Source organism: Sapajus apella, unplaced genomic scaffold, assembly GCF_009761245.1.
Source record: "Sapajus apella isolate SASKATOON/1434 unplaced genomic scaffold, GSC_monkey_1.0 scaffold31, whole genome shotgun sequence".
Taxonomy (NCBI): Eukaryota; Metazoa; Chordata; class Mammalia; order Primates; family Cebidae; genus Sapajus; species Sapajus apella.
Window position 1 is genome coordinate 13,552,557 of NW_022436971.1, and position 17,259 is coordinate 13,569,815.

The 17,259-nt window shown below is 42.9% G+C and overlaps 1 pseudogene; it reads right to left on the reverse strand.

Annotated features, from left to right (window-relative positions):
- Positions 1 to 1,652: 1,652 nt before the first annotated feature.
- LOC116561918 lies at positions 1,653 to 3,761 on the reverse strand (annotated as a pseudogene).
- Positions 3,762 to 17,259: the final 13,498 nt, after the last annotated feature.

The following is a 17,259-nucleotide window of genomic DNA, read 5'->3' on the forward strand; positions in this document are numbered from 1 at the left end:
GCATGTGCCTGAGCATGGGGCCCCACTGTGCTCTTCTGACCTAAAGCCCCACTGATCTCTGATCTTCAGATGCTCTGAAGGGATATGATGTGGTAAGAAGTCAACGGCTCTGGAATCAAAAGAGCTGGCTTCTCATGCAGGCTCCACCATTCCCTTGCATTTAAGACATTTGAGGTTGAGTTCCTTCATCTGCAAAATGATTATAATTCCATCTACCTTTCCACTTCATCAGTTTGCTGAGCCTCACGTGTGATGACATGTGTGACAGCCTTTGAAAGCTACCTTGGAGCACCTTTTGAAGGCCATTACCACGTCCCTACCTACAGATTCACTCTTAGCACTACTCAGTCACAAGTAGAACCCCCTCCACTGCCTTCCAACTAACTCGCCTATTTACGCATCTCCTCCTCGCCTTCTCCAGGGAGGCTTCTACAACCACCCCAAGATGCAGCCACCACAGTCTCTCTGAAAGCACCAGGCTCAAATCTCTAAGCCTTTACTTACCATCTTCCTGTGCCAATACTGTGAATACAATGATGGCATATGGTGTGGATTCCCCTGGGAAAAGCAGACCCTGAGAGCCGGATTCACATGCAGGTGGTTAATTTTAAAAGAACACTGTCAAGAAGGTAGAGAAATGATACCTGAATGGGAAGGCAGTCGGCAAAGGGCCTGTCTGGGGCTTCATGGCATGCGACGTGGGCAATCCCACAGTTAATGCGGATTAGCTGTGGGATGGTGCAGGCCGCATGCCATAAAGGGCTCCTGCTTGATTTAATGCTGTGGGGTCTCTGCTTGAAATTCTCAATGATTTCATTCTTGAACTTTAGTATATGGGCTGTAGAATACAAGCTGTATAATTTTGGTAATTACACATACTAGTTAAATGCTCTCATATTTGCATTTAAAACTGACATGGCACACTATAAAGATGGATGTTAAAACTCATTGCTAATAATTTAAATTTTTTATTTTCCTTACTTAGAACAACATTAAATAACAATTTTTTTAAAAAATGCCATGACAAATTTAGGGAGAGGCCATGGAAAAAAAGGAAAAATTTTACATTTTAATATGCTTAACAGCACTTTTCCCTTGATTTTTTATAAAGCGGCCCTACATTTTCACAAATGATGTAGACGGCCCTGGATGTGTTACTAAGCCTGTTAACACAGTGAATGAATGATGCTTAATAAAACAGAGAAGCTTGGTGAAAGTGACATAAAACACAGGTCTTTGAGCTATCCCACTTGAGGAATGAGGAGCTGGGGTATTTATACACCCACTCCCATCACGCCTCAGCTGAGAACTGCTGAGAGGAGATGGGGAGTTGTTAATTACACCTCGACTGGTTTGACAATAAGGACCAAAGGATGTGGACAGGGTGTTGACAGCAATAACAAGGAGGACCTTAGGAACTCACAGTGCATTGTAGGAACAACAGCAAGTGTGTAAACAGGCCGCTTACCAAGTGTTTAGGTGTAGCTACAGAAATAAACACAAGGGCTTTGGGAGAATAGAGGACAGGTCCCCAGCCAAGCCTGGTCACTCCACAGAAGCCCTCAGAGCACTGGTGCCTGGTCAGAGCATGCAGAGGATGGGCTTGACTGATGAAGAAGAGAGAAAAGAAAACTCTAGGTAGGAGTCCTTATTTATTTTCTGTCACTGTTGTAAAAAAACGATAGCAGATTTAGTGACTTAAAACACCACAGGGTGGAGAAGATATTGTGCCCTTCCAACAGGAGGATGGACACCCTCTGGGAGAAGTGGTGCTGCTCCATGGTGGAGGTGGAGTAGAGAGCTGCAGAGGGCGGTCGAACTTCTGCGGGCACCTGTTAGTAAAGCCCCTGTGGTCCAGGTCATGACACAGACACGCAATCAGCAATCCTTTGCGCTCAAGCTCTGTGAAAAGCGTGTGGTTGTTCTGTATGACGTACATGCAGCGCGCTACCGTGACCGCATGCTTCCAGTTGTGATAGAGAACTCGCCAGTAGCTCTTCACAGACATAATAAAACAATACCACTTTTCAAGTTCAAAGCAGGATGTCCCATAGGACCGATGAACCATATAGACAAAAATTCCAGGCCACATGTTTTCGAAAGGACCGATGTCAAGGTGGAATAATTCAATTTATTAGTGGAGACGCACGGGAAGGGTGAATCGCATGAAGCCCTGCAACTCTTCTGCAGTACAAATGCTGTGATAGCACAGCTTTTCCATTGTTACCCGGTAAATGCACTCTGAGTAATGAATTCTATGATACATATTAGCACAGTGTAAGGCTAAAGCACAAAAGACGGAAAACATTTTAACATTGTTTTCATCTGCTTTAGAGAAGGCACTGACACTTATTTTGTTGACCGTTTGCACAACACCTATCACGCTTCCTCGGCTGATGGGCATGCACAGGGTGTTCCGTGTGGTGTGGCCTGTGTACAAGTCTACTTCTCTGTTAAAGCGTGGGTCTGCATAGGCATCTGGAATGTTCAGGGCTTCCCCTGTTCTTGCTACATGGCCAGCAATTCCTTTTTCTACTGAAAATCTTATCTCTTTGGTCCTCTTGAAGACAGGTTTTCCTTCCTTTTCCTCTCCAGTGTCAAAAAGGTCTGAATATAACTCCTTGTTCTTATGGTCTACCTGGAAAAGTGGACAACGACCGGCATTCACCAGGTTTTTTGCATATATCATCATGCGTTCAAGTAGAGAATCTACTGCAACTATGTTATCAAAATATGTTTTTGATACATGGAGTAGAAAGTCATTCAATTCAGTCGGTTTGGCAAGGCCTCTGCATACCTGCACCTGACGTATTGCTACTAAAGCCCAGGCAAGATTTGCTGTTGCAGCCTCTTGGTGACTAAGACAGAAGGCTCCTTTGCCCCAGTGCCGATGCAGCTCAAGAATACCAATCAAGTCACCAACTGCAGTGATAATTGGTAAGCAAAGAACAGACCGGATGCGAGTCCCTGATTCCAGTCCAGTATGTCGTGGGAATCATTCATCCCCAAGGATGTCTTCTACCAGTCATGTTTTCCTGGACTTGGCTACATAAGCAGAGATGGTGGCTCCCTGGGTGACGGGCACAGCAGGGATGTGGCGGGGTTTTCCTTCCTTTATCCTGGGTGGTGTGAATATGCACAGCCTATTATTGCCCTCTCCAAGGAGATACAGTGCAAATCCATCAGCTTTTGTGGCTATTTTTAACGATGCTGCTCAGTTCACAGAGGAGTAGCTGTTTGTCTCCTCCTGTGTCCAACCATTGTTCTGTGTAGCTGTTTAGCTCATAAACAACTCCCTGCATATTGGTATCTTGGTACCTGCTGACTTCCGTAGGAGCCGATTCATCTTCTGATTTGTCGTTCTTCCTCTGCAGCCATTTCTCTACTCTCTCTGCACTAACACTTTCAGATACAAATTCATCTAATACCTTGGGGTGAAGAGAAAGATATGCCTTCACTTTTTCATTGGTAAAGCCATATAATGTTGCCATACCAGTTAACTGTCAACTGCTGGGTCACAGGCAGGAGCGGGAGTATGTCTCTGGCCAACAGCCCGGGGCTGGTGAGCGGGCCTTCACGGCCTCTTCCACAGCCTTCCTCCCTGGTTTGGCATCAGTTACACCAACTAGCCTAGGAACGCAGACTTGCACAAATCCTTAGATTACTTTCTTTCTACCTGGAGGCAAAGGTAACAGGCTGATGGGGTCTCCCATGGCCAGACTCTCAGGCCCAGGATTGGCCAACTGCCCTCCCAACGGATTCCAACTCTACTTCTTTGGGGTATATACCCCTCATCTATTTCTAAGGGTTTATATGATTATGTTGAGCCCACCCAGATAATCCAGGATAATCTCCTTATTTCCACCTGCAAATATGACATGTCACATAGATTCCAGGTATTAGGTCATAGGTCTCCTCGGGAGACCATTTTTCTGCCTCCCTCAAGGCCAGTATGACCACAGTTTGGGAACAGTGTGGTGGCTTCAAGAGTCTAAAAACCCTTTTATGTTGATACTACACTAGTGCTTCTTAAATACGAGGACACAGGCAACCTGTTTAAAGTAACAGAATTCTTGAGCAGAGCTCAAGAATACATCCACTAGCCCCCAACCTGATAGAGAGTACACTGGAGATTAACTGTCAGGTTAACAATCATTGGCTCTGATAGGACCCAGAACACACAGCTACACCCAGACACCAAGGTCTTGTAGCAGGACTGTGTAACGATAATCGTCCAATCAATGCAAACCATATTTTATGCAATTTTTTTAGATCACATCAAAAGAAAAGAAAATTTTTTTCTATTCCCATAGAATTCACATCGAAGAATTTGGGGTCCCTGGGTATCTGTAGATTCCAGGGTGAGAAATATTTGGCTAATGCTTGATAGTTTCATTCATTTCTATGTCTCCAGTGCCTAGAACACTGCTTGGTGCATGGAAAGCCCTCAGGAAAGACTGCTGAATACATGGATGGGTTATAACAGGGGAAAATGGCAGAGGCAGGTGTGTGGGATGATACTGACAGAGGCCTGAGAGGCCATGAATAGGTTTATTTAGAGTGTGTTCTGTACCATCTTTAAGAGTCATCTAAGGGTTCTTATTGTCTCGAGATCTCACTTGGTGACTAGCATTTATTTCTTTATAATACTTTCCATCTTCATTAACAGGGACAAGTAATGTGTTAAATCCCTTTGAAGGGACTAGGGCAAACATGTCAGCAAAACATGTGTGGTTTTGAAGTGATGCCAGTGAAGAATTGGCCTCAGGATCTCTTTGCTCTAGAAACTCGACCCCTCTCTTCTTTTACCCTTTCCTTCTAGAAAGTTCTGGGAGGTGCTGTGTATGAGATGTAAAAGATATCCAGTGAATCAGAATATTAAAAACAAAAACAAAATCAAATTGGCCATGAGGATTGAATGTGGAGTAGACACACAACGCTCAGGACCTGTTTGGTCATAGTATCTCATTGCTTAGGGGGAGGAGGGGGGGATTTTGTTGAGTCTTTTATAAGAAACAAATCCCTTAAACCCAAATGAGGGAAGGAGTCACTGTGGTCTGTTCTCCTTGGAATTAATGCAGCAAAGGCAGGCGGTGGTCCCAGACAGCATTCCTGAGACTTCTGAGAAGGAGAGACGTTTCATTCTTGAAATGTAAATACACTATTTTCACTTTATTCTTTTAAACACAACTCAGTCCTGAAAGTTGATCTGTCTGTTGAAAGGAAAGCTGGCCTTAGCCAAAATGTCTGAATCCCACAACTGAAAATACATTCAACAAATAGCCACTATTTCCTATTTGTATAAACATTTCTTTGTCCAAGCTCTAAAAACTTTGAAAATCTTCAGAAATTAGGCTGTGTCAATGTGTTTCAAGAGGACTGTCCATGGAAATAAAGATGTAGATCTTTCTCAATAACACGATTTCATGAAAACCCTTTTTTAAAACCAACTTGTATCAATACTTGAGCTCAAATTGAAAAATCTCAAGGATAAATTATTTGTAACTTGGTAGTTACAGACATTCTTTGTAACTTGGCAGTTACAGAGAAAAAAACATGCACTGTGTTTCCAGACTCTAAATGTTAGACAAAGCCTAAGAACTGTGCGATTCACATGGCACTTTAACTGGGCATTGTGACTCCTCTACTCTCGTCCGGGTTTGGCCACCTGGAGCAGGTCACAACTCTTCTCTGGGCTGAACTTCCCTCACTGCAATAGGACGGAGTCACCAAGGGTCTCTCTCCCAGGAGTCTGTGAATTCTTTGCAACATATCTAAAGAACCCAAATATAGTCTATAATCCTGGAGATGTATTTAATCCCAGAAATAAACAATGTCTCTTCCCTTCCAAAATATACACTTTCTTTTGAAAAATAAATCTCTCCCAAGAAAGTATGGAAGCCATTCTTTTTTATAGGCCCCTCTCACATTATGCCACTAAGTGTTTCCACCTGTACCCAGCGTGGACGTGGCCACTTAATCAAGATGTGATTATCTAGCTCAGAGTTTAGCCAGAGTATGTGTTTTAAAGAAATGGAGAGCTGAGCTACATGGTTAATGGCAAAGAATTCCTGGTCTCCAGAGGACTCTCTATCCAACATCTTTATTGGCAGTGAACGTTCAGAAGGTCATAAGCTTTCAAGGGCAAATATACTATAGCCGTAATGAGAAAGGATTGGCAGCACAAACCCTCACCTCTCATGCTCCCCTGCTCAGCAAGTCCTCCTGGCTTCTACCTCTAAAATATATCAAGCCTGTGCCCTGAAAATCCCTCAGCTGATGCTCTTATTCAGAATCCCTTTCCTCTCTTTTTTTAGTTATTGATCTTGCCTGCAGGGCTCCCCTTTCTAAATCATCCTCCATGGAGCCAGAGTAATATTTATAAAACAGGAATTTGACTACATCACTTCTCTGTTTAAAAACCTCCTAAGGCCACTCCACAAGATTGCAGCTGGAGCTCTCCCACTTTAAAGAACTTTCAGAGAAGTATATAATGTGGTCTCATCTGCTTTATGTTCTAGTCTATGGTTGCCAGATTTAGCAAATAAAAACACAGAACACCAACTTTAAATTTAAATTTGCGAAAACAGAAAATAGTGTTTTTAATGTAACCATTTTTCATGCAATACTTGGGACATGCCAAACATCTTCATCGTCTATCTGAGATGTGAATCAAACTGGGCCTCCTGTATGTTATCTGGCAGTGGCACTCCAGTTATGCTGCTCTAATCATTATTTCCCAAGCCATGCACTTGCCTCCCTTGTGTAATTATTCATGCCTCTTCACTACCTAAAGTGCTACTTTCTCTTTCCCAACCTGAAAATTCCTATTCATCCTTTGTTGCCCAGCACATCCTCTGTAAAGCTTCCCTGACAGCCAATATTATAAACCACTCCCTTCTCTGCTTTTCTTTATGTATTTGCCCTTCTATACTCTCTGCAGTGCTTTATAATTACTTATGAGTCACTCTCTTCCACTAGAATGAAAGATCCTCAAAGTGCAGAGATCGACTTTAGTCCCCCTTTCACCCCCCAACCCTCAGCTCAAGACCAGCAGAGGACAGGGGTTCAATGAACTGTGTTAAATGAACGAAGAGTAAACCAGTAAATAATAATTAGTGGGTACGATTTCAAACACATTCTCCCACTCCCCATCAGAGTGAAATTCTGTGAAAAGAATATTTTTAATGATTTAAATTCTCTTCATCAAGAAACTGGGCAGGGGCCCTAGAAACAGGTTTCCAAGCCATGAAAGTAAACACCTGCTCCCCAAAAGTGTTTCCACCACCCTTCATACCCAGCCCAGCAACGACTGCATTGCATTCAAGATCCCTATTCGTAGGTAGGATCTCCAAATCCCCTGCTTCTCTGCAGGTTTTAATCTTGTCCACCCCTTTCCCAAATGTGAATATGGATTGCAATTGTCCTGAGTAATGAGTAATTTGTCTAGATTGCTCAGAGCTGTCCTTGTCACCTGCCCCACTCACTCTCCCACAGCACTCTGGTAGCCCCTCCACGGAGGACTTACACCTCTTGCTTTTTGCTCTGGGCTGTTCGAGGTGGCAGCTCCACCTCTAACACCCCATGGTCGGCACCCAGTAAAGACATACTGAATAACTTGACACACTCACAGTCTCCCCTTCAATCCTGTGCCTCCTTATTCATGACAGTGTCCCTCCCTGACTGACCTCCTGGTCTCTATTCAGCCTCTCCTCTGTAGGAGTTGATGTTCACCCCCAAAATGGAGCTCCTTAAAGTAGTATACCATCTTAAGCATCTGCAGAACTTCTGTGGCTCATGCATGGTATATTTTTTTTATTATATGAATGAATGAATGAATGAATGAATCGTGCAAGTTCAAGAGCCATTCACTAAGAATCTAGTGAGAACCTGGATATCGGCATAAGATAATGATTACAATATAATTTCTAACTGCAAGGAGTTTGAAATCTAAGGTAGCAACACTAATAGTTTCAATCTTTCCTGGACATATATTTAACTTCAAAGATAATTTGCTGTCACACAGAAGATATCCAATTGGTAGAAGAAAGGAAGAGTATTTTTTAAAGGATCTTCCTGACTGGTTATGCATTTACCCAAAAGATAAGCATTATGTTAGAGTCTGGAATTACTCAGACCTACTGTCCCTTCCCCACTTTGGATAGTGTCCCTGTAACCCTTTGCAAGCAAGAGGAAGGGACATGAAAGTCAAGCGGTCCAGTGAAGACTAAGAAACACAGAGAATCCTCCAAAGCAGAGGATGTGCTCTACTGTGTCAAGAAGGGAAGAAATGTTAGCCACACAAAACAGGTCTAAAGAAATGATGGAAGTGTGGAGAGCTGAAAGTGGGTGTTCACATAGGGTTGTAATCTTTATTTTTAATAGTGCTTAAATGAACCAGGACTATATTTTATTTCATGTATTTATATCTAGAAATTTTAAAATATTACTAAGTGAAGATATCGTTCAACGTATAAAGAAAATATCGGTGAGATGTGCTTAACTCTTGCGCATTTTGGAAGCTAAGTATGATGGTGAGGACAACGACAGAGCTTTAAATTGTGTGTACCTTCTATGCAGCAAGTACTGAGCTGGCCTTTGACACATATAATCTCATATAAATCTCAGAACTGCCTTGAAAATAAGCATTATTAGCCTCCTTCTTCAGAGGAAACTGCAGCTCAGGGAACATCTGCTGTATGTAATGTCACATAGGTCATAAGGGTCTCAGCGTACCTCACACTGAATTGCCTCTCTAAAGCCCCTGTCTTTTCACTCCCTAAGCCTCCATCTGACATGAATGAAGATTATGATCAGTCACTCAATCAACAGTTTTTGGAATATGTGATGAGCACAGGGAAAGAGCAATATATTGAGGCATTCCCAAGAAAGTGTACAAAGGTCCCAGATGAGTATCCTAGGATCATGGACTCGAGCGCCAGCCCTCTGCCAACAAGCCCTGTGGCCTTGGACAAACCCTCTACCTCAGCTGGGTCTCACTGTCATCATATGTTTCATCTGTGGTGACAATAGCCTCCCCACAGTCACACAGAGTTGGTGTAAACACTGGATGAACCAATGTGTAAGAAAGTGTTTTTGTAAAGTGTCAAATGCTGTACAAATTTGAAATGCAAACTTGTTTTTTCTGACAAGTCTTAAGGTAAATGGGGACTGGAATAATTACCGGAGGTTTTCTCAAGCAGGAAGTGGAGTGAGAAGAGGCAGAAGGAGCCCTGCATTGTCAAGGGCCCCCCTCCCCTCAGCGAGACCACCATGCACACAAAGGAAGCTGAGTCACCCCTGCTCAGCAGGACCCCTGCGGTCCTGAGGCCATCAATTGAGTCTCCCTGTGAGAAAGCGGAAACCCAAATCCTGCTGTCCCCATGGCCTCTTCTGCTGCCAGCCCCTGTGGTTGGCCAAGTCACCCTCAGGGCCCTGCGGTTCCCTTCTGTGGCTCAGCTGACAAAAACAGCCAGCGTGGTCCCTGCCCCACCAGCCCACATGCCTCTTCGGGTGGGTGGTAAGAAGTCAGAGCGGCCGCTGCAAACCCAGAGACTCCGAAGCGACTCTTCTGTGGCTCTCGCCCTTGAATGCATTCTGCCTGCTGGGACAAGTGCCTGTCCAGCCTACTGGTTTGGTTGATTTCGAGGTCACATGCAGTAGGAGACCTTCAAGCCCCATTTATGACGAGGATCTCATAGGAGGTAGAGGAGGGTATGATGAAGCCCTTATAGCTTTGAAGGCCAGAGGCCCTCTGTGGAGAACAGGAGCATCTCAGAGCCCCGACACACTCAGCAGACAGCTCAGGCACAGAGACCTGTGCGGCGTGGCAGAGAGACCAGTGTTCCTTCTGCCGGCTGCCTCTGTTGTGACACCCCTGGTCTTTTGGCCTGAGAAGACAGAAGACAGAAAAATTAAAGGCAGGCGGGTAGCCATTTAAGAAGATGATTTATTCAGGTATCAAGAATAAGAATCAAAACCTTCCTAGAGCTGTCCCCCAGGCCAGGGCAGATGAAACATGAAGGTTGTGGAGTCACCTACACTAGGGGCCAACCTCCTGCCTCGCCACTTCTTAGCCACTGCCCTTGTACAAGGCAATATAAACTCTCTGGGCTTCCATTATTTCTCTTATTCTAAGGAGGTGATATCTACCTTACCCTAATTCAACCTCACACGGCTGTTGTGAGCAAAAATAATATAACTAAGCAAACCATACATTCAAGTCCAACCCCCCAGTACCTTAGAAACTGACCTTATTTAAAAACAGAGTCTTTGCAGATTTAACCATGATAAGGACATTAGGGTGGGCTCTAATCCAAGTGACTAGTGTCCTTATATAAAAGGGAGATATGGACACAGATACAGACATGCAGAGGGAAGCGATGGGAAGAGACACAGGAAGAAGATGGCCATGTGAAGATAGAGGCCATGTGTGATGCATTGGCAAGATAAAAAGCACCAAAGAAGGCAGCAAACCACCAAAAGCTAAAAGGAGGCAAGGGAGGATTCTCCCCAGAATCTCAGTGGTACCAAGGCACTGCTGGCACCTTGATTTTAGACATCCAACCTCCAGAAAGGACAGATGGCCTTAGGTTGTTCTCAGCCACCCAGTTTGTGCCTAGGAAACCAGGATACCTAGGAGTGTGGATTACTTTGGTTCAGCAAATATTCACTGAGTTCAATTAGTAGGTAACACAGAGAGACAGACAATCACAGTCCTTATGAGAACTGATACACATTCAGAAGGGAATACAACTAACCACAGGGGACGAGGGCTGCAGGAAGCCCTCTTAGAGGAGACAATGGCTGAGTGAAATCTTTCTCACATGGGAAAATGCAAGTAATTTGAGTTCTGTACATTTGTAATCATTATTCTCAAGGCCAAAATAACCTTTTCACAATTATAAAGGAAGGAGGTGAGGCTCAGCCAATGAAAAATATGAATAGAATTAAAAAAAAAAAAAAGAAGAAGCTAAAACCAAAAAACAAGAAAAAAATTCAAACTCTGGTCCCTGTTGAATTCAGATGACTCGTCTGCTTGTTAAAGCAAGAACAATCACTATAGCTGTGGGTTCAAAATTATTAGGACCACCAGCCCGTTAAGATAGCCTGTAATTCCTTCCTTTTTTCTGACTCCACGTGGTATTTCATCAAGGCTGGGATTTGGCTCGGTTGTTGGTGTTTAGGCTCCTGAGAAGCTTTTTCTCACCCTCTGCACTGTCAACTCTCATTTAGATGACCCTCCCTTATACTCCCCAAGCCTCACTATTTCCCTCTACCTAAGGCCCACCCTACTGCACTGTGTCAGTTACATGTCAAGCAGATGCTATGGGAGCCCTTGCTGCAGGGATTTCTCTTTCCAATCACTGTATCCCTGAAGCCCGGCCCAAGACCTGGCATGGAGTAGTGTTCAATGCATGCCTGTAGAGGGGATTCTCCAAGGGCAACCATCCCAGAGTGGCCCAGGTCACTGTTTCTCAATGGAATCCATAATTTCTTGGGATTTTGAGGCCATGAATTCAGATTGGAGAAGCACACATCTAGCTAGTAATAGACAAGTATTTGTGGTAGGATTGCATGATTTTACATATTTGTTTAGTTTAATTCAATTAGCGAGGTTTTGAGTGTCTACTTTGCACCTGGTGTTGTGCTGGAAAAGAAAACATGGATGGGAAGAAATTTTTGTTGGCCTCAGTTACTGATGTGTCTATACCTTATTCATTCCCAGAAGAGTTAGTGTTTTTTCAAAGCCTTACTAGTCAGCTAATTCCACCTCCTTTCATGTTAAAGGAAGAGAAGGTGAAGCCAAGAGAGGTGAACTGCAAGAAGCAGGGCACTGTGCTTACAAGCTCCAGGTTGGGAACCAGACCAGCATCCATCTCTTAGTAGAGAGATCTTGGGAAGTTCCTTACTCTCTCTGAGCCTTGTTTACTTTATCTGCAGAAGGAAAATAATAACCACTGACTCAGAGCATTTATGACAATTGAATGAGACAATGCACGAAAGCCCTGAGTTCAGAACCTGTCACACAGTAAGACTTCAACAAACCTTAGCTTTAAATATTATGATCAAAGCCACACAGCTATTTAGTGGCAGAACTGGGATAATAAGCAAAGTTTTTTGACTCAACATGTATCATTTGACTTTCCATGCAAAGCTTTATAAAATAACAACAATAACAGTAATTGTATTATACTTTAGGGATGTGCTGTGATACATACATGTATAAATATAAATAATATTACTTAACTATAAAAATTCTCTGATATTGTTTGGCTGTGTCCCCAACCAAATATCGAATTGTAGCTCCCATAATTCGCATGTGTCATGGGAGGGATCCAGTTGGAGGTAACTGAATCATAAGGGTGGGTCTTTCCCGTAATGTTCTCTGGCTAGTGAATAAGTCTCATGAGATCTGATGGTTTCATAAAGGGGAGTTCCCATGGACATGTTCTTTCTCTTGCCTGCCACTATGTAAGACATGACTTGGCTCCTCCTTTGCCTTCCATTATGATGGTGAGGCCTCCCCAGCCACATGGAACTGTGAGTGCATTAAACCTCTTTCCCTTATCAATTACCCAGTCCTGGGTATGTCTTTATTAGCAGCATGAGAACAGACTAATACAATCCCATAAAGGAGATATTCTGTTTCCTTTTCAGGTAAGAAAGTTAAAACTTTGCTAAGAACACATAATTAGTGAAGGATGGAGCCAAGACTCACACCTGGGTTCTTGGTCTCCCCATCTTTCCATAGACAAGCTGCAAGACATCCCCACCCTTGTCTGCGACCTCATGCCAACCGCATATTACTTTGGTGTAGAGTGTTTGCTGTAGAGCCCCAGACATTTTACGTTCTGGACTTTTCTTTTTAAAATCACCAGGCTAAACGCACAAGTTTGTTGTAACAAAGGTTTTATCTGCTTGTAAGTCTCTTTCTCAGTGGTTTTTTATTCTTCCATATTAATGAGCAGATGGAAATCTGAAATATACTATAGCCCCACAGTTCCCCAAGAGGTTGCTTGAATATCTTCCTTACCTAAGTAGTACAAAAGAATCGGTCAATCATTCATTCTACAAGTATTTTTGGAGCACCTTCTTTGTGCCAGCACATTCTAGGCATGGTGGACACAGGAGTAAACAAAATAGTAAAAAATTACTGCCCTCCTAGGGCTTATCAGCTAGTAAGGGAGATGGACGTCAAACTAACTAATCAGATAAACAAAGACATGAACACATAAGTATATGTAAAGTGCACTCTAGAGAAACAGTGCAGGAGAATAGGGAATGTCGGAGTCAGGAAGGAGTGCCTAATCAATGCCTAATCAATGCTTGCATCGGCTGCCTTTTCTGTCTCAACACTGGTTGGTGTTGCAGAATACTTTCCCAATCACTATGCTGTTCACTCATTCAGCATATTCAGTACATACTTCAAGACGTACCATGTGTCACACACTGCTACCTTCCCCTGATGGCTGCCTTCTTCCTCTAAGAGTCATTTCTACTCTCCCTTCAAGTGTGTTATCAATCTATTACCCTCCTTTTTAGGCTGCTAAAAGAGAAAGGGAAAAGAAATCTTATTTCCACCGATTCAGGAAATATTAATAAGCCCCTAATAACCCTAAATAGCATATGTACTGCATTTATCAAATATTTCCACAACCATAATCTCCTATAGTGTCCAACAGAGTCATAATAAAGATACAATAGGAACCATTTCATTCATTTTATTCATATTGTACCTTCTTTGGAATAAGATCTGAGATATTAATTATTACAAAAAATAATAACCAGTAGGATTATAACCATTTTATAGATGAAGAAGTATAGTTTGAGAAAGTGTGTAGGACTTGCCTGACATCACACAGCAAAAAATAAAACTGGAATCAAAACTCAGGTCTTCTAACTCCAAATCCAAACTTTCCTCTGCCCCACACAATTGCCATGTTCGGTCCCTTGCCAAATCTTCTAGGTGCAATGATGAAGCAGAAGCAGTTCTGCTCTCATGAACTGTAAACTCCCGCAAAGACCATAAAGCAAGACTTAGAACAGCTGTAACAGGAGATGGTGGTGTCTGGGGAGGGATGCATGGAAGTTTGGAGGAGCATGAGTTTACATGCAACGTCAGCTGTGAGAGTCTTAAAAGACAGGATGGTGGAGGAGATGGTAGGACATAGACTATTTAAAGTCAAGAAAAAGTACTTCAGGTTGAAGGAGTATTAATTGGCCAACATGTTAGAAAACACTGGCCAAAAGCATCACAGTATCCCCTCCTCTCTCTCTTATTCACATAAATTTGTTGGCTTTCCCAAACTATTACAAGCCAGAAGTTTCTCTGGGAATGTTCTGATTCTCTTTCACACTTGGATTACAAAAGCTTCCAGGGAGACTAAAGGAAATGGGAAGAAACAAACATGTATTGAGAACCTACTACATACCAGAAATCGCTGCATCATTTAATCCTCACAGTAGCTCTGCCAGGTAAATAGAATCCCCATATTGTAAGTGAAGAAAGTGAAGCACAAAGACTTAGTTGACATGCCCGAAGTCAAACAACTAACAAGCAAAGAAATTGATTTGAACTCAGCACTACTGGAAGTCACAGCCAGGTCTCTCTGTGACTCCAAACTTTGAACCATATTACACAGCCAAGGAGCAAGGAGTGCCTGTTCAGTGAATGTGAAGTTGTGAGCAAATAAATTTGGGAACTGGTGAAGAATCAGCAAGTCAAGTTGATCTAAATTAGATTTATGAAACTAAATCACAAAGACAATGTTACAAATAAAAAGAAATATACAATTTAATGTATCCAAGTATAAATTCTATTTTTTTTTTTTTTTGAGACAGAGTCTCGCTCTGTTGCCCAGGCTAGAGGGCAGTAGTGTGACCTCAGCTCATTGCAACCCCCACCTCCCAGTTCAAGCAGCTCTCCTGCCTCAGCCTCCAAGGAGCTGGGATTACAGGCATACACCACCATGCCTGACTAATTTTTGTATTTTAGTAGAGAGGAAGTTTTGCCATGTTGGCCAGGCTGGTCTTGAACTTCTGATCTCAAGCGATCTGCCCACCTTGGCCTCCCAAACTGCTGGGATTATAGGAGTGAGCCACCGAGCCCAGCGAAGTATAAATTCTTTATGCAAGATTTTTCCATGTGGTAGAAATGTTTCTCTAATCATCATATTTTTTTCTGCATTCCGTAAGAAAGGCTGCTAAGATATGGTGGGTTCCTGTTTAAGTTTGTGTCTATCAGATCCCACAAAAGCAATTATGATTGTCCATTGATTCATGAATGTGAATGTGGACATCATTAAATATTTACACAAACACATTGATTACTTATATTTATAAGCCTATGGGAAGCACCAGGCTGTTCTTTAGCACGACGTTGGAAAAAATAAGTTTCTTTGCAAATACAGTAATCAGCCCATATTCACTACTCATTAGACTAACTCTTGAAATAATCTTCAGTTTGTTTGCAAAGATGATTCACATCTGCACCAGCACAGCTGTGGTGGAGGCAAAGTGGGTGTGTGTAAAAGGAAGTGCTTTTGGGCTACAAATCCAGAGTAGCTTTCGGCGTTTACAGGAACAGGAGCAACCCCAGTATCAACAGTAATAGCAGCAGCAACTGCAGCAAAATTCATTTCCAGCAAACCAACTCTGCCTCTGTCAATGCTGAGGTATAGGGTAAACGGTACTGTCACTGGAGGTTTTGATAGCAAAAGACACTAAGCAAGATGTCTTCTCTCCTTTCATCCCACCTTTATCACTGGATTCTGATGGCAAAAGGGTTTTAAAACTATGGAATTCCCAGAGGATTATTAGTATGACTGGATTCACAGCTGATAAACACAGCATTCAATTTGTGTTTCAAAATATCAAAGTGGCATAAACTGTTGTTATTTGTTTGTTTACTGATGTCAATCTGAAGGTTCTACAGTTTGCAAAACATCCCTGTGAGCAGACAGAAAAAAAAAAATGGAGAGATGAAATTTCGAATCAAGAGTGAATTAGAATCAGTTGCAAGAGTTGTTTTTTTGTTTTTGTTTTTGTTTTTTTTTTTGAGAGACGAGTCTTGCTCTGTCACCCAGGCTGGAGTGCAGTGGTAGAATCTCTGCTGAATGCAACTTCTGCCTCCTGAGTTCAAGTGATTCTTCTGCCTCAGCCTCCCTAGTAGCTGGGACTACAGGCACCTGCCACCATACCTGGCTAATTTTGTATTTTTTAGTAGAGACAGGGCTTCAGTATATTGTCCAAGCTGGTCTCGAACTCCTGACTTCAGGTGATCACCCACCTCAGCCTCAAAGTAGTAGGATAACAGGTGTGAGCCTCCATGCCCCACCAAGATGTTTTATTAACCCATGAGCTTCCTGGATTTATTTTTTCCCAGCACTACACAAAAGGTATTTGCAACTTTTGTGTAACCCTGTTGCCATCTATTTTCACTCTTCTCAATCAGCTTAAGGAGAGAAAAAAATTCTAATGACAATATTAATGTCAAATGCAAACTTTATCTAGAAACAACTTTATTCAGAAACACAAACTGGAACAATTATGCTCTTCTACATTTAATGTCTGTTGGTTGATACTGCAGTCAATGTAAGGTTGTGTGTGTGCATGTGTGTGACAGAGAGGGCAGGGTGGAAGAAATAAGGATTCACTTAAAGTAGGAAAAGATGAATTTAAGTCAGGAAGTCAACTCCATTTGAAACTGAATGACGAGGACCATTGCTTCTAAAGGGACACTACAAATAAAAGGTGAAAGCCATTAGAAATGATTTCCTGATACGGCCTCTAAGAGTAGGTTAAGGCCGTAACAGGAGAAAACCTACATTCCTTGAGTACCTGCTCTTGCCAAGTAGCACGGTAACAACCATCTGTCCCAGAGCAAGATCCCTGGAATCAGACTCTAAGGGAGAAAGTTGCACATAGAGGAATGCTCCTGGAAGGTACACCTCAAACAAAATGAAGAAGCAGGTCTGGGCAGAAGGGGAAAGTGAGCAACAGTGCAGATGCCACTGAGCCTTCGCTGGGCCCTCTAGGGGCTCTGGATCCGGGATCACCCTTCTCCAGATCCCTGCTTGAGGCACAGAGCCTATACCTTTGTATCCCTGCATCATGACAAGAGCTACCCTCTACAGGGTATGAAACCTTGATTAAGGCCATTCCCTCCCTACAGCCAAGGGCAACTCCCAGTGAGGCAGGCTGTGAACCAGTGGCAGTGGTTGGTATTTTCAGCAGCTGGGCACTTGGCATATTGAC